Source organism: Epinephelus lanceolatus, chromosome 12 (genome assembly GCF_041903045.1).
Source record: "Epinephelus lanceolatus isolate andai-2023 chromosome 12, ASM4190304v1, whole genome shotgun sequence".
Lineage (NCBI taxonomy): Eukaryota > Metazoa > Chordata > Actinopteri > Perciformes > Serranidae > Epinephelus > Epinephelus lanceolatus.
In genome coordinates, this window is record NC_135745.1 from 8,913,354 (window position 1) to 8,936,004 (window position 22,651).

At 40.5% G+C, this 22,651-nt stretch overlaps 1 protein-coding gene across 5 annotated transcripts in view; it reads left to right on the forward strand.

Annotated features, from left to right (window-relative positions):
- The window catches only part of astn1 (astrotactin 1), a 591,813-nt gene that overhangs the window by 314,810 nt on the left and 254,352 nt on the right, over nucleotides 1-22,651 (forward strand). The gene's annotated exons all lie outside the window — the stretch shown is intronic.

Sequence of the window (22,651 nt, forward strand, 5' to 3'; positions counted from 1 at the left end):
GACCCTCAATGGTAATCACGTTTAGGAAGGCTTTTAATTTATTCCTTGCCGCTGATTAATTGCGTGGAATTGCTCCAGCCATTTCCTGTGTTAAACGTCAGTTAATTAGGTGACAACGTGGAATGGGATAATTAATACTGCTGGGGGTCACAGGAAGTTACCGAGGGGAGGGGGATCAGGCTGGGGGTTCCCAGTGACACAGACCTGCCTGCCGTGTAGCCACCTGCAGCCCGCGTGGGCAGGGCGCTTGTTTTAGACCTAATGAGAGTCGAGGTTTGAATCAGAATGCTCCTCTTCAGAGCTCATTTTTTAATATTTGAAAAAGGACCGGGCTGCAGTAACCACTCATGTGCTACAGCAGCACAGTGCTGGGTGGATAAATAATGACCCCTGTGATCCGCTGTAGAGCAAGCCTCTCTATCAAAGGCTTCTGAGTATGAGTTGTTTGTCTTTAGAGGAAGGTGAAGGGCATCTAGAGCCCATCACTTACGCCAGTTTTGTCTTTATCCTCCCGCACATCACACGTACACACACACACACACACACACACACAGAAAAGCTAAAGCTTTGATTCTCAGCCTGAAGCTGATTGAGAGACGCCAAATTTCTCCTGGGTCATATAGTATGGACAGTTTATCTGCATTTTTTAAATTTTAATTCCCATGGGATTTTGTCAGGCTGAATCTATGTGCAGTGTCTTTTTTTTTCCCTGTATGTCAGACCATGTTAGTGTGACAGTGACTTGTGTGCACAAGTATGGATTCCCCAGAAGGCAAGCTGGTTTTATGCCTCAGCGCCAGCGATAGCCTTAGTTGGAGGCGTAATGTTTTCAGGTTGTCCGTCCATTCGTTCGTCTGTTAGTTCCATTCTCGTGAATGCAAAGCTCAAGAGTGCCTCAAGGGAATTGCTTCAAATTTGGCACAAATGTCCACTTAAATTCAACAATGAACTGATTAAATTTTAGTGGTCAAAGGTCAAGGTCGCTGTGACCTTGCATCCATCTCATTTCCATAACCGCAATATCTCCACAACAGCTTAAAGGAGACCTATCATGGTTTTTGGGGTTTTCCCTCTTCTGTGGTGTGTTACATAGCATTTTTCTGCCTCTATAAGGTCTGCTAAATGGTAAAAATATAAATAAAAAATAAAAGTCCAGGCTGAAGGGAGTCCTGTCTCCCCACAGAGTTCCTGACCTGCCTGAAACAGCTCGTTTGAATTTTCCGCCTTTACTTCCGCGTAGTCATTTCATAACAAAGTTCAATTAGCATGGCACACAATGCCCTCCTGCCAGCCAATGAGCTGCACCCCCAAACACACCTGCTCTGAGCAGAGGCGGAAGAGAGAGGCTGTGGAGTTTTAACCAATGAGGAGCTGTTGAGGAGACGCCATGTCTAGGAGACACTACTTTCTTCATTTTGACCAAAAATTACCCTTTTTTGGACTGCCAAAGCACGAAGGAACAAAGAAGTGGTTGGATTTTTTTTTTTAATACAGAGGTCCAAGGACATTATAATGAAACCTTAGTGTTCAAAATTGAGTTTACACAGTTGTATCTCATTACATGTCATGAAAACATACTCTTCTTCAGTTCTGTGCCATAAGGGTCCATAGTCATGCCTGTAAATGCTGTGGATGTTCTGTGGGGTGTATGCCTTCAAACAGTCAGGCTCCAGGCCTGGATGGTGTATCAAACATGTAGGATGAACTGGAACCTGGTTCATTACCCCAAAACCTAATAGGTAAAAAAGACACTGTTTAATAAGTAAGCAAATATAGACTCAGGAGACAACATCATTGCATAGAACAAATACTGATCCAGGAAGCAACATGTGTGTTACTATGAAACTTTGATTTCATATAAATGATATGGAGAAAGTGTGATACATTGGTACATTGTACATATTGTAGATTACAAACAAAAGGTGAAGATGATTATAAAATGCAGCTGCATCTTAGTAGAATGGTTTCAGTAAACATGACAGCTAAGACATCTGAATGTAACCAGTTATTTTTATTGATTTGTTTTTGTATAATACAGAAATCTGTCATCTCAGTCTGCTGTGGTAAAATTGATGAATTCAAGGTTTAAAACTTTTGTGGTTTAAACGGGGAATGTGTTAGAAGCAGAAATCATAATAACTTTGGTATTATTACCCAACACGAGCTACATTAGTCTGATCATAGATAAGGCTGCTTAGATTAAAAAAGAGTTATGCCTTACACCATGTCATGTAACAGCTGAGCGCTGCTGTTGGTGTTTCCACGTTATGTAGTAACTGACTATATTGTTAGAAACCTTTTGTACTCTGCAGCAGACGTTTTCAACTTCAGTCAGTCAGAAGACAGATATACAATTGTTAGCATAACGTCAGATAAGTAACAGTTATCATGTTACAGCTGAAATATAAGACGACTACAAAATAAAAACGTACCACTGTGAAATGTCCAGCTCCAGTCTTTGTTGCAAAAGTTCTTCAGAGTCTATTGGCTCGTGTTTCTTTACTCAAATTGATAATGACGGACGGCCGTCAAAAAATAAAGATTTCTGCAAGTGAAATCACAAAAGGCAAGGGGCATGATGTTTCCTAAGCGTTGCACCAATAAAAAAAGACTGAGCGAGCTGACCAATAGGAGCAGAGGCAGAGGTGGTAATTTTTTAATGTATATATATATATTTTTTTTTTTTTTTTTTTTCTGACGATGTTGGCCAAACCCTGAGTTTATATCACACATATGACATAAACTTTGAGACTGTATTAAGCTATTTTGAGGAGGAGTATGGGTTCTGCGGGTACTCCAGCTTCCTCCCACAGTCCAAAGACATGCAGATTAGGTTAATTGGTGACTCTATAGGTGTGAATGTGAGTGTGATTGGTTGTCCGTCTCAATTCACAGCCCTGGGATAGTCTGCTGACCTGTCCAGGGTGTACCTTGCCTCTTGCCCAATGTCAGTTGGGATAGGTTCCAGCACACCCGCGACCCCTGATAAGTGGTTATGGAAAATGAATGAATGAATGTCCATGCACACTTGCACACTTAGCCAAGTAAACTAATGACAATAAGTTCTGAAAGTGCTAATTAATGTAATATGCATTTGAAACTGAAAAATAAAAGTGCAGTTTATTTAATACAGTGTATTATGAAACTTTACAGTACAAAGGATAAATAAACACAGTGGGAAGTATTTCCAGTTGCTTTCCCTAATGTGAAAATAATGTTTATGTAAACTGAGTGTTGATTTACCTTAAACATGCTTATCAATCAATCAATCAATCAAACTGTGCACATTTATTTTTGTACACATCTCTCTTGAAAAAGAAGTCATGATCTCAGTAAGACCACTTCCAATGGCTCATGAAATGCATCAGTGGATCTGGCTCAGGTGGGTTGGCTGGATTCAGCACAGCTTTGTATACACAGTCAACATTCATTTCTTTTCATTTACTCATACCAGTAAACGTTGTATATTTTCAGATTTTAATTAGGCACAGAAAAAGGTGTTAATGAAAGCAAACTGTGTTGTCAGCTGTCTGTTCAACACATGCATCAGGACTGGGTTCATTTATAAAGAGAGGGGGAGACCTGCGTGGGCAGTGTTTAAATCCAGAAGAACGGGGCTTTTGAGGCAGGCAGCGTGTCAGTGATTCATAGTTCAACCCAGAGTCCCTCTCTCCCCAAGTCCCTCATAATTAAAGTCTAAGCATATGGCCCTGTGACCACGCAAGCACAAAGGTATCTGCTGAACTTTTTTGGCATCTTATTTTGAGTCACTGGCAACTGTGGTCTCATCAGCCTTTCTTCAGCGCAGTGGAAATGAAAAGCGTGTCACCTTGAGTTGTCACAAGCCACATCTGCCACCCTAATTACCATGTGCTTAGGCTTATTGATAATGTGTTTGGCAGTTCGGTTTGTAAGTGGTTAGCTATATTTGTCAGAAGAAATGGCTCCACAGACACAGCCATCCCTGCCATACTCTATTTAGTCATTGTTACATTCATTATACATATGCTATGATTTTGATCTTAAACAATCAGATGAGGTTAGTTAAAGGCACCAGAAGATAAAATTGAACGGTCAGTTAGTATAATGGTGCTGTGTGCAAAATGCCAGCATGAAAACTTGCAACTAACATGCAAATGCTCTCAAAGTGTAATGCTCAGGATGTTAACCAATTTAGTTCAGCATATTTGCATGCTAAAATTGGCCACTGTAATTAGCATGAAACACACATATCTTCGACTGATGTGAAATGTCATTACCTTTGCTAGCTTTTGGTCATTAAACCAAAGTACTAAGTAGTAGCATTAGATGAGAAGTCAGAGGATCATCAGCATAATTACAATTTTTCCTTTGGGGAACATGAGCCAAATTGTTGCAGTAGATCTCCTAGTTGTCAAGATTTTTTACTCTGAGCCAAAAATGTCAACCTGCTGGTTTCTTTACCAACTTTTGTGCCAACCCATAAAGAACACGTTGAGATGTGTTAATGGATAAGGTTAAAAGTTTCACCTGCTGTTGGCACAAGTGTCAAGTCAATTCAAGTCCATTTTATTTAATAGCCCAATATCATAAATATTTACAATCTGTGCAGCATATGACACTCTCTCTTCTTGGACCCTTGCTTTGGATAAGGAACGACTCCCCCCCAAAAACTTTTCAGGAGGAAAAAACAATGGAAGAAACCTCAGGAAGAGCAACTGGGGAAGGATACCTCTCCCAGGACTATTGTACTGATGTGCAATACATGTTGTGTGTACAAAGAAGACCAATATAATGAAATTACAGTATAGAAAATCCATGTGACAAAATGAAACATAGAATGTGAATATACATGAAAAAGATTGATCCAGGTGGATGTCAAACAGCTTTGTTGCCAATTAGCTAGAGCCAGATACACACCACCTCATCTCAACCATGTAAGCTGGAAAGGAGAACAGGCTACACAAACACACAGGAAGTAAAACTGAAGCATCACATTTTCACAGACTGGAGACTGGAATAAACACAAAGGGAGATGGAGACAAGGGGAGAGGCTGACAGAGATCCAGATCCAACATGTGAAATGAGGCACCGACGGCAAGTGGAAACATCTGGGGGTCATTAGCATTAATAGTTTCAATCGTCTTTGGAACATGGATGTATTCATAACTTTTTTTTTTCTTTTGATATTTCGGTCAAAGTTTGGACTGACCTACACTGCCATCCCTAAAGCCACACTACGAGCATGGCTAAAAATCCTCAGGACACATAACACATACTGTTAAGTAGTGATCAGAGTTCCAACATCCTTTAAGTGCATAGACTGTGTAAAAATAATGAACATAGCCAATGTTATGTTACCCATTGGTATGAAGCCTTGACTTTGGCATTCTGTAGTCCACTCTGCTACAGGGTGGAGCTAACCCTAATGCCTACTTGGTTGGCATTGTGCATTTACAGTCTATAGTTAACTATTGCCGGTCACATAAATGCTGTTAGGGAGGACTAGGAATGACACAAAATGGCCAGAGAAAAGAAGCCAGGAAGAGTCACAGTGACCACACTGCCTGGAGGGATAAGAGGATTCACATGACATAGCTGAAACCCCTTCTTTTTGCACTAACAGTAGTTCACAGCAACCCTAATGTCAGCTTTGGACATGGTCTAAATGTTGCTTCAGAGGCCACCAAGGACATTTTCTGGTTGAGCATGGTCCATAGGAACAGTAATGTTAACATTAGTGTAAGCATTTTGCTGAGAGTACCTGCCTGGAAGGAGTTGAGCACAAGTGGTGAAGTCTTGTATTATGATAATTCTTCACAGTAATCTTTCTTTGCCTTGAATTATGGAAAGCATTTGGCCTAGGCTCTAACCTAACCATCCCCATGGTGTCTGCTCATCATTTCTGAGCGCCAACATTTTGTTCCAGCAATTTTTTTTTCTTTCTTATCAGAATTGTCTGGGGAGGAAATCTGTGCTGTGCTGTATTACATTTAGTTTCCCATTAGATTAGAGAATGGGCCTGCTGGATAACTCCTACTGTTCCCCCCCTCACGTTCTTTGCTTCTTCCTCACTCACTCACTTCCTTCTCTCCTTTCCACTAAATCATTCATTCCCAGACTTATCCGAGAGTGAAATGGAGCACAGGCCAGGCTAGTTAATGGGGTTCTATGAGCCATAAGATTACTTTCCTACCTGAGCTCATTCCTATGAATCTTCCTTAGAGAAGCAACTACAATAACAAACCACTTCCAGCCGTATGGCAAAGTTACAGGGGGACTGTTGGGTGTTCAGGTTTCCATCAGCTGTGTGCTCTCAATGTCGAGCATCACCAAGCCCTGCACTTGTCTGATATTCTCTACCACTGCTCCCGATGGGATAGAGTCACAAATGTTAACAAGAGAACTCAATTTACATTCCCCAAGAAGCCTAATTGGAGCTGGAGCAAAGATGGTGGGAGGGTTTTTTTTTTCTTCAATGGAGATTTTCTTTTACTGACATTTTGGTTCACATCCAACAACACTCTCTGTGTTTCATTTCCTGTCCTACTCATAATATGACCTATTTAGCAGCTCCATAAAATTGAGTTGTCTGCTTTGTTAAAAAAATTTATCAGCGCTTTGGATGCTTTTCTGTGACCATGTTACTGGCTGGGACCAGACTGACTACCGACACCTGGACTGACACCTGAACTCATTACTGTTATCACTCTCACTGCCATAGCCTATTTTATTAGTGTTATGGCAACAACGTATCTGTAGGTCAGGGGTTAGTGGAGTAGGATTAAATTATATTTTAATAGTATATTCATCTTTTTTCAGTAGTAAGATTCTATGGATGGATGGTGTCGTATGGAATTTAAATCTGCATTTATTTAAGTACTGTAGCTAAGTGCAATTTTGAGGTACTTGCTCTTTCATAAGTACTCATTATTATGCAACTTTATACTTATACTTTACAACACTTCAAGAGCTGGCACATTCTGATCTGTCGGTTGACTGGTTGGTCAATATGCTCTTGCCGACTAAATTGTCATTGGTCGGACATTCACTTGTGTAACATTAATAAGGCCATGTGTCCACCAAAGCAATTTTTTCACAGAAAAAAATGGCAGTCGTTGTTCAGCACTTGTAGATGTCATTTGTGATGGTTGGTCTTTGTGGTGTTTGTCCCACCCCTTCTCCATTGTGGTTGGATGGCTGGTGACATTGATGAGCAAAGTGTTTTACCCAAAGTTAAACATTTTTTCTCAGATATCTTTCTGCACAGCCTCAGAGATCAGTTCTTTGTATAAACAGCAACTTCTTGCCATGTGCTGTGTCATTTGAACACACCTCCAGTTTACTTGTGCCGCTACATAATGCATGGTGCAGGAGTTCCAAAACCCCCAAAGATCTGGACAAAACACAATTTTGATCAGGAAAATACCAACAAGTAAAGTAATAGTGTAGTCTGTGCTCTTCTTTACATCACTATACATTTAAATTTCAGCTCATGCTCATTCTCAGGGCATCACATACAACTGTTTGGTCAGTGGCCGTCAGTGTCTGATTCTGATGAGGCCCCCCTAGCGTCTCTAAGAGACACACTGGGCTTTCTACTGGCCCCAATGTCAATCCATCTGCTGTAAAGTATAAAGCAGTATTTACCGACTTGTGGGTCGCCGTCCAAAAGTGGGTCGCAGATCCATTCCGAATGGACAACAAGTGACTCATAAACATGTCAAGTTTGTAAAAAAAAAAATATATATATTTTTAAGTACAGTGAATTTCTGGCACAGAGGTTTAATTTTGAAGTGTCTTTTCTGCTGTAGAGTGAGTGACTTATGGGCAGCTGTTTGACAGAGACAGCAAACACATTTGATGACATGGCCAAACGCAAGTATGACACTGAATATACAAAACTCTGTAGACCTTGAGCTCATGACTAAGGAGGAATCTGGACCCTGTGGCTGGAACAGATTGGGAACCACTCGTATAAAGAATGAGAAGGGCAGGATGGTGGTGTGGTAGATGGGTCAAACAAACACAGAACTTTAACCCAGGAGACTGGAGCTGTTTGGTGTCTCGTGTGAAACACTGAGTTTTTTTATCTGTTATGTAGTAAGTTGGAAGTAAATGTGTTGTTTATTTTGAATGAGCAGTCAAATAAACTTCTTAGAGTTATAAAAGATTTTGTGGAGGGGACTTGCCCCCTGGGACTTTGTATACAATTACACAACAAAGTCATTCTGTGTGACAAGGTGCTGGAAAATTAGAAAATTCAGGTGCATGAAGAGACTGAGAGGAAAAAACTATCTTACCTTCATGCAGCTTAACTTGGGTGTTTTATCTTTCCATTTGAACAATGAAAAAGCAGACAGGCTAACAAAGATGGATCACTGAGCAAAAAACTCCAATAGTTGGGAATTGAACTCTGGTCCTCATTGGGGGATTCATAGAGAGACTGGAGAGTTTACATCCCAATGGACTACTTCACGCAGTCTTTCACAGAGCTGGAATATTGATTCAGTTTTGCTTTGATTTATGTAACTGCTATGCACCCTAGGCCTGGCATTGTCCCGCCTATAGGAGTCTAAAATCTAAAGCTTGTAGACAGCTCTGCCTTTATTCTCTGACAATACACTCACCGGAGGAAATAAAACTGCTTTAAAAACCCATTTTCAGCTCTTATGTATAACATGCAGTTCTGTGCCCTTCATGAGTTTTACGCTTAATATTGTCATTATTCACACAGTTAGCCTTATTAGACTCCCCCACCATGCATTTAATCTGCATTAGTTTAGCTGTGACCAGTGTAGCCCGTTCTTTCTTAAACTCTACAGCTGAGGAAAAGTTTTTCTGAGTCATTTTGAGCTCCAGTATTGTTTAAAGGGGGTGAGATTCATGTCATTCCCATTGTAGACTTGTATGGTACAATACATGCATCCTAAATGTATGCATCATGCAGTAAATAACTGGAAATCACTATGTAAAGTAAGTCAGGTGACCAAGCAATGAACCTACTACGATGTGATCTGTGGTCTGCCAAATCTCTATAAACAGATATCTGCATATGAATGCAGACTCTTTCATCAAAGGGACGAGATTTTGTTATTGGAAGTTGCCGTTTGTAGTCCAAGTAGTACTGACCAGTCACATTTGAGTTTGCTTTGGCTGCATGCATGTAAGAGAGCGAAAGCCAGATTCTTTTCTGGACCTGTAAGTAAGTAAGTAAGTGGTCCGGCTATCTGGTGGCTGCACCTGAACCTTCCAAATACTGACAGTTTTCCATAGACGTGACATCATCATGGTAGCCGATGCGGATTGGTTCAGAGATTGAAATTTGCTGAACCAATTTTGAGTCGAAAAATTAAAGAATTACAAAAGAAAAAGCAATGATACCCGAATTTAACCAGTCTCATCAGTTCTTCCTGAGGGAATCAACCACAGTGGTTGTACTCAGATAGTTCACTGGGTAAAAGACACCATCTGTGATCCAGCTCCTATTCTAAAGGGTTAGACCACCAATTCAAAACTTAGGTTTGCATGAAAGCCTTGTTCCCAAACTGACTGATGGATACACACTAACACTAAACAAGGACTGAATCAGTGTAGGTAATGTTTTCTAATGCTGTTAGAGATTTGTTTAGAGACACAGGAGTCATACAGACCTAAAATTTCAATGATACCCAACTGACAAACAGATTTTTTCATCAGTAACAGGTGTGAATTGTGAATATAAAGTGTACATGATTATAAACATACTGGTTGGGCATTCAAATGTAGTAAAACCAGTCCTGTAATTAATCCTATGTATTTATTGGTTCTTTAAATTGTCTTCACTGTAAAGGAGATTGTTATTCAAGGTATTTCACATAATTTTGTGTGTAGTAGTTTACTGTATCTAATTAACAAAATGTTAAACATGTTAGAAATACCTTTCAATATAATGCACCATAAATGTACAGCCAGGAGGCAACACACAAACTGCTAAAGTAGCTGCTAAAGGTAGTATTTATTACATGTCTGTTGTATTGCATTGTATTACATTACATTGCATCATACAGGTGTTTGTGTGTTTCTGGCCAGTTAGGGTATTTTTATGTTGCAGTTTGTCAAAGAATTCCACAGACTGTTGGGTATCTCAAAGTGTTACTCACACTGACATCCATGCCTTTAGTAAATGATGCGTACGCTCACCTTATTACACTGTTAATTCATCCTGGTCCCAGAGGTCTTACTAGCAAGGTAATATTCCTTTTGCAGACCAAAAAACAGTAATTGTGTCCTCCAAATATCTGTGAAAAATCTATGGCATTCCCTGGTACACCCGGCCCCCAAACTACAAGGCACAGTTTTTGTCACCTCATCATTGCCATATGGAGTTGTTTGTAAAGACAAGACGAGACAGAGTAACAGAAATACTACTATTACTACTACCAATACTACCAGGCTATACAAGTAGTTTATGTTATTATTCAGTGTTTGAATATGTTTATTTTTAAATTTGTGTAGGTGGCATGTAAAATGGGGTGTAAAATTGCTTGTTAAAATAATGCATCAAATTCATCAGCTTATGGTATGTCACAAATTCAAAAATGTAATCATTATGTTGCAATGTAGCCATCTCCATTTCCATCTGGAATATGGTTGAGTAAACATATGAGGTCTCACTGACGAAGGAAAAACGTGTACTCTTGTCAATCTTAATGTTGTTGGGGAAAAAAGTAAAGAATAATAAACTTGATGAATCCCAGTTGTTCTTGATTATCTAAATTTAATTACAACACAAATCTGGTATCAGAGAAGCCTTTGGCACAGCACATGTGCCTGGATGGAGACAGACCAAAAACTTAAAGTACAGAACAACAGTGTTTCCCATACATTGACAAGACTATGGCGGCCCGCCATAGTTTAATTTCCCCCGCCATAGTCTACAAAAATCGGGCAGATATAAAATGCCTCTGTGGAGTGGAGCGACAAGCCGCTTCTAGGCTGTGGCTAGGAGCGCTGCGGCGCTTCTGGTGGAGCAGCTTATATTGACTTGAATGGCCGCGATTAGCTCTAGCACCCACGCTTCGTCCAGCTCACGCACGCGACGGATCCAGTGGGTTGCCATAAATGGGCCTGTCCCAGAGGCATTCAACTACCAGAGGGCTTTTGAATTCTTCTTTTTGAAGCTGTGTAAAATGCTCTGATTCAGGGTGCCGTACTTGCAAATTGTGAGGGAGGGAAGCAGTAATTTGTGTCTGTCTGTGTGTAATTAATTTGAGTCTTACCTTTTGTTTTCTTTTCGTATTGCGTATTTTGTATTGTTTTGCGTATCTGTAACTGTGTTTGTGAGTGAGAGAGAGAGAGTTTTAAAAGAATATTTTGTCTGCACATGATTTAAAATCATAAAATAGCCCTGCAGAGGCAGATCAGTACATTAGTCATTTTTCTTTTGATTGCTGAAATGTTAAACCACTAATCCTTAGCCATATTTTAAGTGTAACCCTTCACCATAACATACCACTAGTGTTTTTATCAGTAAAAATCAGGGCTGGACTGGCGTTTTTGGCCATGGCGGCCCACTATGATTGGTGATATGCCATACATACACAATACGCTGTTACCAAAATTAAAATAAATCTCAGTTGTACCCTATGTGCCCTGGAAGAGAGTACCAAGGCTAGAAAATCAATGTGCTCATTCACTTCTCATATATCCATCAGTGGTTTATCCATCAGTGTACGTTAGTAGGCTATGCACATAGACGTCGGAACTAGGGGTGCGGGGATTTAAACCCGACATTTTTCAATAAGTTGGCTATTATAATTAAGAGTATTAAACCACAATTCTTGTTATTTGAATGACAGAAATATCGGATCTAATGAATGGCGCAACACAGAAGCATGATTATGTAATAAAACAGTTGTTTATTTTAGGATCCAGGTGGTGAAGGGCTGTGTGTGCACAATGTCCCAACAGGCGACAGCCCTCCATTCCGAAACCCCGCCGTTCCGAATGACCCCCATTCCGAAATTGATTTCAAGTCCATATCGAGTTTCCTGCATCAAACACTGCCGCCCGCTCTCCAGCCGCACTCGCACAATTCTGAAATTCGTTGTACTACAAAAGCTTGAAATGAACATTCAACTCATTGTTTTTTATTGAAAATATGTCACTGTCTTCATTTATTATGTATAATTTCTCTAGCAGCAAACACATTTAAAGGAGACGCTTGTCAAGTCTTTTTACGCGCGCCGTCCGTGGTGCTGAAATCTCCGCTGCAGCCACCGCTCCTGCTGACAGCAGACCGGAGGAGAAAAAAAAGACATTTCTTTGCTCTGTGCTTTCAGAAAGTAACCAGGGTTAGGGTAAGAAAGACCAACGGTCTGTACAGCAGTCCCACTGTGTTTGCCAGGGCGTATCAGGCTGTGTGATTATGCACAAAGATTGGTTTAATGCATTGGAGCAATTTCATACAATTTCGGACATTTAACGTGATAAACTAATTTCAATTCAACATGGTCATTTGCTTAGAGGATTCAGCTGAAGCATAATGAGTGTAATATGTCATTAAGATGAAGTATTTGCTTGTTTTGTGGTTAATTATGCACATGATCCGTTTGACTCCATCATGCATCCCTGCAGACATGGGCAAAAGGGTCAATGCGCAGCCTCCATTTACTTTGCGTCTGTCTCGTTCATTCAAACTTTGTAAACACGGTTGGCATATTCTGCCATCATAACTTGGCTCTCAGAATTCACCAGATTGATGCCTTTAAATCAAATATATACAAAATACAAAAACAAAGCACGCCCCCGGAACCCCCTAGAAGGTTCAGACCCCCCGCCATAGTCTCCAAAAATCCTGTGGGAAACACTGGAACAATAATTTCTGCCTGAGCCTGATTTAGGGTTGGGCATTCATGTTTGAAGAGTGTCACTCTACAGACGTTGTAGACCAGCACGACATTTTCAATTTATGCTCCGGCAAAATGTTTCAGTTGTCTCCATGGAAAGTGGATACCCCCTGCATTTCTTAAAGGCCAAGTGTTTTTGTTGTGTTTAGTGAAGTGTAATCTGTACAGACCGCTGTTCAAATCTCACAAATATCCTGCTGAGTATTTGTTTTTAATATTTTAACTATATATCTATTTTGATCAGCTTTAAATATCTGTTAGCCGGCAGATTTTCCCACTTGCTACAAAAGGATGGGAAATAAAATCCAAGACAAAATATGACGTTGTCCACAACATAACCAAATTCTGCACTTGAAAAATGAAAAAAATGTCCTTTCTGTCAAGCGACACTTATCAAAAGTGTTGAGCTTCCAACCATAAATTAATCGTTATTCAGTTAAAGTCTGACATCTTTCAGATCCTCCTTTCATCATGTCAGTAGACAAGAATCATAAGGCCTGATCCCCATACATTCCTGAGCCCTCCGTTTTGGGTATTCACATATAAGGCCCGTTTCCACCGCAGGAACTTAGGGGTAATTTTACGGGGCCGGGGCTGTTGGTGCGTGTCTCCACCAGTCTCCACCGCAGGAACCACCCCCGAAGGACAGAGTTCCGGAACTTTTACAGGGGCTAAACAAGTCCCTGCCTCGGAGTAGTTACTCAGAACGGCCCCGAGAAACTCCTGGCTGCGGCTTGGGGATTACTTGGTGCTGATTGGATATACTCAAGGCGGGATGTGACGTTTTGTAAATAATAACATGGTTATCGTAGTTTGGCTAGGCTAACCGTTAGCTGTTAGCAGTGTCTGTAATGACTCAATAAACGGTCCGTGAAAAAAATATTTTTTTTCCAGCAGATATCTTAGTTACAACATGATTGAGCTAGCAAAGCAGTTTTGTGTTGCTATGTGTGGTATTTATTCAGTTTTGGGAAATCACGATGTCTAGAAAGCATCAGCTGACAGGGACAGCTAACAGCAGCAGCAAAGCTAACATCAGGACGTCATCTGTTAAAAGCCTCCCGTTGTTGGATACTACATGAAACTACTCCAGTTAGCTCAATCATGTTGTAACTAAGACATCCGCTGGAAAAAATATTTTTTTCACGGACCGTGACCGGAGTTATTACAGACACCACTAACGGCGTCCCTACGCACCTACGTCACCCCGGTCAAAATGGTCGCGCAACGATTACGTCACATACAGAGCCCGGTAACTTTATAGGAACCTTCCTCCTACTCCGCTCTCTCAGTGGAGACATGGCGGTTGAGAGGGCTGAGCGAGAGGACATTCCTGTAGTAGTTCCTGCCCCCCAAATAGTACCAGGAACTTCTTCAGTGGAAATGGGCCTATAGAGGATGAGGGTCCTGATTCTTGTTGGGATAGAGGGGTAGGGCAGAGTGTTAGGGCTACATGGCCCTTCAAACAGAGGCTTTTAGAGGCATGGAGATTTAAAATCATTGTTACTCTTGTATTATCTTTGTTTAATGTCGTTTCAGTGTAGTATGGTCTTTTTTTCTCTATGACAAGCATAACAGAAACATTGCTTGTATGCCACTGGGACATTGTTTCTATTGATTTGTGCAATAGAGATTTGAGCCTCTAAACATGAAATTTAAAAAATATGAGGGTGATCAAAGTCCATCACACTTACAATACAGAAATACTCAGTACATACTGAGTACCTCAAAATATTGCTTGTTTCAGTGTTTGAGTAGATGTCTCCAGTTAACTCACCACTCAACCAAAGGTATAGCTGTTCTGACCAGAGCTGTGCAGAAACACCGTAAGGGCCATGGCAGTGTTACATGACAGCCACTGGCTCCACCATCAACTACTTTCAAGCAAGAAATGTTTATTTATTTATCTTTAAAACATTTTCCCGATGTGTTTTTGTTATGAAAGGCATTTCCATGCCCTGCATTTTTACAAAGCAAATGAGTTGCAGTACACAGCACAGCCCTGACCACGCTGCTTCCCTTAAAGGCTCTGGCACCGACTGCATGGAGAGAGACTGTGAACTTGGGATGTTTGCAAAGTGAAGTTCAGTCAAATTAATCATTCTGTCAGACAATGAGAGCAGAGCACCCCAGGGCTAAAAGGGAGACAAGGCCTTTCAGCGAGAAGAAGAATACGCTGCGCTACTGTATATGTTTTGGGCTTGTTATTCATTTTCACTAAGGGAGGCGGGGGCTGGGGATGGGGAGGTTATGTAGTGGTGTGCTCTCGCTCTCTCGGCGCCGGGGAATATATCTATCGTTCCGGGGAGCCATTTCCCATAAGAGGGGATAAATGGATGTAGCTGAAGGTGAGGACAATGCAGGAACATCACATTTAGAGGCTTATTCATCAAGTTCATAGGTGGTGTCAGGCCTCTGCGAAATGTTGCATTTTCACAGCATGCCTGTAAAGGAACTGTTACTGGCCTTGCACGCATCCCAGCACTCATCATACTTCATATCTAATTTGTGTCGCCATGTTTAAGCTAAAAATAGATACTTCAGGATTGCATTCGCCCAACTTTAACTGTTCCATGTAATTGTTCCAACTTCAACCAACTTGGACCAAGAGCAACTACTACTAAACCTTGTGTTAAGTGTTGTAACTAATATTTGACTCTTTCAAATGTTCAGGGACAGTTCACCCCAAAATCAAAGATACATATTTATAATCTTACCTGTAGTGCTATTTCTCAGTCTAGAGTACTTTAGTGTGAATTAACATGGAGTGTTGGAGATATCAGCCATAGAGATGTCAGCCTCCTCTCCAATATAATGGAAGTAGATGACACCCAGCTTGTGGTGCTTGAAGCGCAAAAAAGGAAAAAAAGTCAACAGCTATGTCTCTTTCCAGGAAATCATGACCCAGCTACTCAAGATAATCCACAGACCTTGTTGCGAGCAGTATCATGAAGAAACTATTTTCTTTCTGCAGTACTGCACCTGTCAACTGTATCACTGTGCATCTATTGCTAGCTCACCTAGCACCACTGAGCTAGCTAATGTTACTGCTTAGCTGAGGAGGACAGCATCAATGTTTACACGTCACATGTCATGAGCAGTGCAGTACTGCAGAAAGAAAATAGTTCCTATATGAAACTGCTTGAAACAAGGTCCGTGGATTTTCTTGAGTATCCAGGTCATGTCCTTACATGTGCTCCATGAGCTTTTGCTTTACACGTTCTGTTAGGTTTGCAGAGCTGCCTTCACCTTTTTATTGTCTTACATTCATGTCTCAATTTATCTATCTCATACATGACTGGAAAAATCTCTCAAACGCACACACATGGTCTTTCTTTTTACCTCTTGCTCCCTTCCTCCGTGTCTGTGGCTGTAGAAAATGTGTCTCAGTCACAAGCATTATTCAGATACCTTCTGTATGTGCTTGTGAACAGGGTAGGGGCAGTCATAGTGATGTATTGCTGTAATCCCACCGTTGCAGTATGACGCGGCTGTCAGTTGCCATAGGAGACGAGATGATAAATTTTCTGCAGCTCAGCTAATGGTCCCATATAAGTGATGTTAATGTTAAAGGCCCAATCCTGCATTCTTATGCAACAATGAGGGAGTCCTGCCTCTAAGTGGAACAAATGAAGAGAGGCACTTTCACTAGCTTGGGTTTTATAATTTGATGTTTGTGATGATAAAATAATTTTATGTTTATAGCCATTACCAAAGGAGAGGGGAGGGAGATTACTTATTCAGTCTAAGTCATGTTCACTAAGAATCTGTGCTCTATCACTCCATGCTCTATCTATAATTGATCTGTTAAAAAAGAGGCTGATTGGTCCTTTAACGCTAACCCATCTTAGAGCTGCTTGGTCTCCCCCACAGCAGTGCGTGATGGATGTTTCCTCATCCTCATGTGTCTTTTTGCAGTTTAATTTGCATGTCCATTTGTTGTGCTTTGTCTGCCACTGACTATGTGTTGCCATGGATAAGATGAGAGGTTATTGGTCGGTGGAGCAAGATGCATGTATGTCATTCGATTGACTGTGTAGTGCATCAAAATGAAAAACGTTCGTACATGGGTGACTTCCTCAGGCAGAGGAGATGGGCATTATTGATTTGAGCAGGAGATAGTATTGGTAAAAGCAAAATCAATATACTGGGCTTCAAAGGAACACTATGTTAAAGCAACACGAGAGAATACTTACAGTATGGCAGTGTTAGCTTTTGCTTAACGGAAGAGTTTTTTGGATGTTTTAGGTAGGGTGATAAATCTTACTGAGATCTGCTGTGACTGAGAATCAAAACCAACAGCTGAATTCTGCCTGTTAGAAATTACATCAATGACACAGGTGTCTCTGAATTGCCTGCCCTCACTTTGCCCTCTGCGAATGATTTTTTTAGACCATTTAAAAATTGAGAATGCCATTGATGTTATTGCACCTGCTTGGGTTTAATCATCCTAATCATGAACAAAAAAGCAACCCAGAGAAATGCTAAATCTGTGATAACCCAGAAAAGGGAATGGACCTTTACATATTTGAAGAGACATCAACATTTACAATTTCAGGGCTTGACGCTAACTTTTTTGCCAAGGAGCACATGTGCTCCTAAGTTGAAAAAGTAAGGAGCGCACAAAGAACTTTAGGGGCACAATGTAAATTGATCAAATAATGTGTTTTCAGTAATAAACGTGATGCAAATAGACATTTACGAGCAAAATTATTTCATGAATTTGTATACAAAATGTACAGAAAGGTAAAATCATCAAGTTTTGAAAAAGTAGGCCTATTGCAATTTAATTTTGTCTTTAATGTTATTATCTTATATATATTATCTTTGCAATATGATGATCTTATATAATGTTAATACTATCCTAAAACATTCTCCAGGTCCTCTGAAACTCTGCAGGAATTAAAGCCTCTTTCGCGGCGCCCACGGCAGGGTAGGGCGCAGAGGACAGGATTTGGGGGAGTGCAGGCTCGTTCAGGAGCTACAGCTTCATGGTGACCGCTTCCGGGTCTACTTCAGGCCCTTCTCTGCTATTGGACGCGCGGCGCCGAGGTGTCGTCACAGCGCGTTGTGGTGAAATTAAAAAAATTTCAATTCGAGCGCAGGCTGGCGGCACGCAGATACTCGCACGCCGCTCGGCGGCAGAGCGGTGCGCTCTTGCGCCGCAGTAGCACATACACAATGAATGGGTTTGTCGGTGGAGGTCTGCGCTTTGCGCGCTCTGTGTGAAAAGGGCTTTATTTCCACCCTGCCCAGCAGCAGTACCGTGGCGAACGGTCCCTAAGGCCTCTACACATGGTCAGCTGTAAAACCGCTTTGCGCTGGCTGTCCCATTGTTTATCTATGGAGAGGGCAGCAACGCCTGACAAAGCGGCACTGCTACCCTTGCTGTTGCGCACCGCTCTGATTTTCCGCCCGAGCGCTGCGCTCAGAGTTGAAATTATTTGAACTACGGGAAGAACGGAGCAGGCTTCCCCGGAGATCCACCCGGTCCATCTCCTCCACACTTTGACTTATTTCCACGCTGCCGACAGTGGGACTTATATTCATTGTGCCAACAGTGGCTTGGAAAACCGCCCATAACCGTGTCACATGGGGAAGAGGGAAGAGAGAAAGCTGCTGGAGTTCCTCCAACATTTGTGGTTAGATTATCATATTTTTTTATTGACAAAAATATAGGCTGCTTCGGCTGATTTTTTTTATGCGCACATGTGCCCCTAAATATTTTTTACAGTTCGCACACCCCTTTTTTTAGTCGCAAATGCGAGTGAAACGCTCGCGCTGTTGAGCCCTGAATTTAGAACTGAGGACTAGGTTATCTGTCCTCTCTATCATCAGCAACAATAGCAATAATACTCATGCTCTTTTTAGTACCATTGACAGTCTGAGCAATCTCCTTTCCTCAATTGCATCTGAATTCCTTTCCACCAAGAAATGTATTACATTTGCCAAGTTATTCAGTAAGAAATTCAAGATACTACATCAGCCATTAAAAGTTCATATCATGCAGAAAAAATGAATCCTATTCTATAATTGTGTGAAAGAAATATGCCAAAAATAACAAGATATGATGCTAGTGACTACAGAACTCTGGAAGAAATTGAGTAGCATTTTAAGCTGCCACCCTCTGTCTTGTTGCTCAACCAACAAGCTTTGTTAAAAATGTTTTCAGCCGGCGACAGATTTATTGCAGAATAGCTCTCTTTTATCAGGTAATTTTCCTAAGCCTTAAAAACTGTAGTCATCAAACCTCTCCTAAAAAGAGCAGTCTGGATCAAGGGGTTTTCTCTGGGTCTCAAAAAAGTGAAGCCAATGTGGAAGTAACTTAAACCTGCATTCTTTTCTAATGGCTGGCAGGAAGCAATGCCACTGGTTGCAAACAGAAGTCCGATTTTATAGAGGTGTATGAGAAAATGACCCTACTTCACCTGATATTACCTTGATAAACATTTTTCGAAAGAGTGTATGGTCTCAATCGAAAGTCTCAAGTGTTTTCATTATAGCATGATGATCATTTCATAAATTATTGTCTCATTTAGATTTAAATAGACAATAAGATAGGGTATGCTCAGTCACTACCACAGCAGTGTCCTCAGGTTCTCAGTCACTCCCACCCGTCACTGCTCAACAGCTCCACCATCTCATCCAAATATGGTCCCTTCTGGCTCCAAAAAACAAGGTGGTAACAGCCAGAATGCCAGACTTGAGGCTTAAAAACAGTAGTCCACAAACCAATAGGTGACATCACTTCGGCTATGTCCACATCTTTTATACAATATTTAGTCCAGACACATCTGTGATTACCAACTAGACCATTATCAAACCTTGCTTTTGTAATAACTGAAAACATTGTCTACCAGCAATAACTTTTTAACCTAAAAAAGGTTACCTTAATAGGTTTCAATGGCCCATATTTACCTTGTTCTGTGACTAAGCAACTACAGTCCCATTGTTTTTCTTCTCAAGGTAATTGAACAAGTAGATGACCGGAGGTGCCTGAACCTCCTCCAGCTAAATGCAGACAAAACTGGAGGGCTAAATGTTAACTATCATTGCCACTCTCTGTCACAGGAAGCCACCAACTAACTCAGGAATCTTGGCATAATCTTTAACTCAGAGTTAAACTTTAACACCCATGTCAAATCAGCAATAAGGTTTGAATTCTGCCATCTTACAAACATAGCAAGAATCAGAGCAATGTAGACAGGGATTAGAGAAACTATTCCATTCTTTCATTTCCACTAGGTCACAGTATTGAATCTGAAACCTCTCCAATCCCTTGTCAAATCCATTTGGGTTCAGTATCTATGTGTGAGTAAAGTTTAAAAAGTAATAAAAATTCAAATGGAATCCGTACTTTCAGTTGGTTGAATAGACAGAAACAGTACAGTTGCAGGCTAATTCTTGTTTACAACCCACCTGTTCCTGAATGTGTATCTAACCAACCCCTTGTCATTCCTAGTGCTTTTAAAACAGCAGCATGGTCACTGGGCCTTGGCTGCTGTTACGAAGGCACAAGGCACTATACAGCACTTGTAGGATATGCACTGGGCTTTTAACTGCAATATAATCATGTGAGGAAATAACATAGTAGAAGGAAGTGTATTGGTCAAACATACACACGACTTTAACCCAGGAGATCGCTGTTTGTGTCTTTTGTGAAATCTGACAGTTGTCACATTATATAGTGGTCAAGTGACATACTTGTTAAGTTACTGTAGCAAACGTTATTTTATTTTATTTCAAACCATGACCTATTTTCTAAACCAAACCAAAGTATTTTTGTTGTCTAAACCTAAAGTAGGTTTGGTGGCGAAACCCACAATTCCTGTTCAGGCAGAAGTTTATTTTGAAAGGCATTGTAGCATGTAATGAGCAGACACAGAGCATGACACTTCCAAATCTGGTGCTAGAGGGGTACCTAGAGTGTCATAGTTTGGAGCAAGCTGCTGTATATGACAAAATCTTACACATTGTAACAGATATACCCTGCTTATTTTCCACACCACATATACTGCCGACAAGGTAAGCATGGCCTTGGCCTTGCATGGCGATGTTGGTCAGTTGACCACTGAGATATCTGTTTGATGGATTGCTATGAAATATTTTACAGACATTCCTGACCCTGAGGAAAAGTCGTCATGACTTTGGTGATCCTTTGATTTTTCCTCTAGCGATGGGTTTTCACTTATCCTGTGAAATGCCTCATCAGCAACCTGATGTATTGCCACAAAATTTGGTACAGAAATTTATGAATGATGAATTTGATGATGGCTGATGTGGTTTTGAATGAAATGTGTCAACAGCTGCGGGGTAGATTGCAACGAAATTTGGTACACACAGTCATGTCCCCTCAGAATGAAGTGTAATCCTTGAAACTAGCGTTTAAAGCAAGCTTGCTCACTTGCTCCTAATACTAAAAGTCCCAATTCAGAACTATTAAGTTAATTAAAAAAGTCAAATTATTGATATGATTTGCATCAACAACATGACTGGAAGCCTCCCACTGTTTAAAACGATGTTACACAGCTTAACTGTTCAGCTAGAGAATCTCTTGGTCTTGTTAAACTACAAAACTATGTTGCCCGCTCGTATTCATAGAGTTGTGCTGTGTGATATTAATTAGTTTCCGCTGATATAATCTGCTGCTGGCAACGTTTGTCTTTTTAACTGCTTAACTTGGAGATCAGTGCTGGCTAAAATTGAGAGGCCTGCTACCTGAATCTATTTCATATTGCTCATCTTAAAAACAAGGAGAGAAGAGATATGGCATTGGCTTTGGATCTCAGCGAGTATTTTATCAGTTTGGAACCCGATCTAGTTCACAGAAAATTGATCGCCAGCAGTTTTGATAATTAGTCATCATTTATCATGTAAAAACAAAACAAATATTCACTAAAAACTTAACAAATTCTCTTAGATTCAATCTAATTGATTTTTTTTGTCTAAATAGCTTTCTCTCTCTAAAGAGAGGGTTGTTGTGTCTGATTGAGTTTAGGCTGTGACATCAATATAATCAGTCCTCATTATGCATTAATCACGCCCTTCTCATTGTCAGCGGGATATTTTACATGTGATAAAATGTGAATATTCTTAATAACAGAATATTGTGAAAGATTGGACATTCTAAATCAAGACATTATTATGCCGTTATATGGTATTACAACTTTTTCAATCACTTCATGATTTTTGTGAAATGTTGACGAGGCATTAAGGATCTTGCATGCTTTCATTGTGTATTTTAATGTTTTTATCAGACATGATGAACGGCAATGATGTGCCAAAGCTTCTCAGATTCAGACTCTGCCCCATTTTCATTTAAAATATACTGTTCTCCTTTGGTTTGTACTTCATCTGAATGTTATCATTTTCAGTGTCATGCAGGAACCTTGTGCTTCAAAGAGAATGTTGCGAAAAATTGATGAAAATTGGTTTTAGATTTGACACAATTTCCTAAGAGGAAAAAGTTAGAGGCGTCTGGTTGATGTGGAAATATTCATATTTAATATAAATGTGCTATATTTTCAAGTGAGATGTTGGCCTTCGCTTTCATCAAACACTGAAGACTTCAGCCTGCCTTTGACTATATCACTATTTCTGAATAGATTTTATGTTAATGTTGCCATTTCCTGTGTGTTTTTCTGTAGATCCGGCTCCACTTTGATCTAACACCGGAGACTTTGCTTGCTACTCCCACCTGTCATCTACTATAATATTAATATTTTGCAAATATTCTTCGTGGTTCTTCAGGTAAAGTGGTAAAGTAAACAAGAATGAGATGT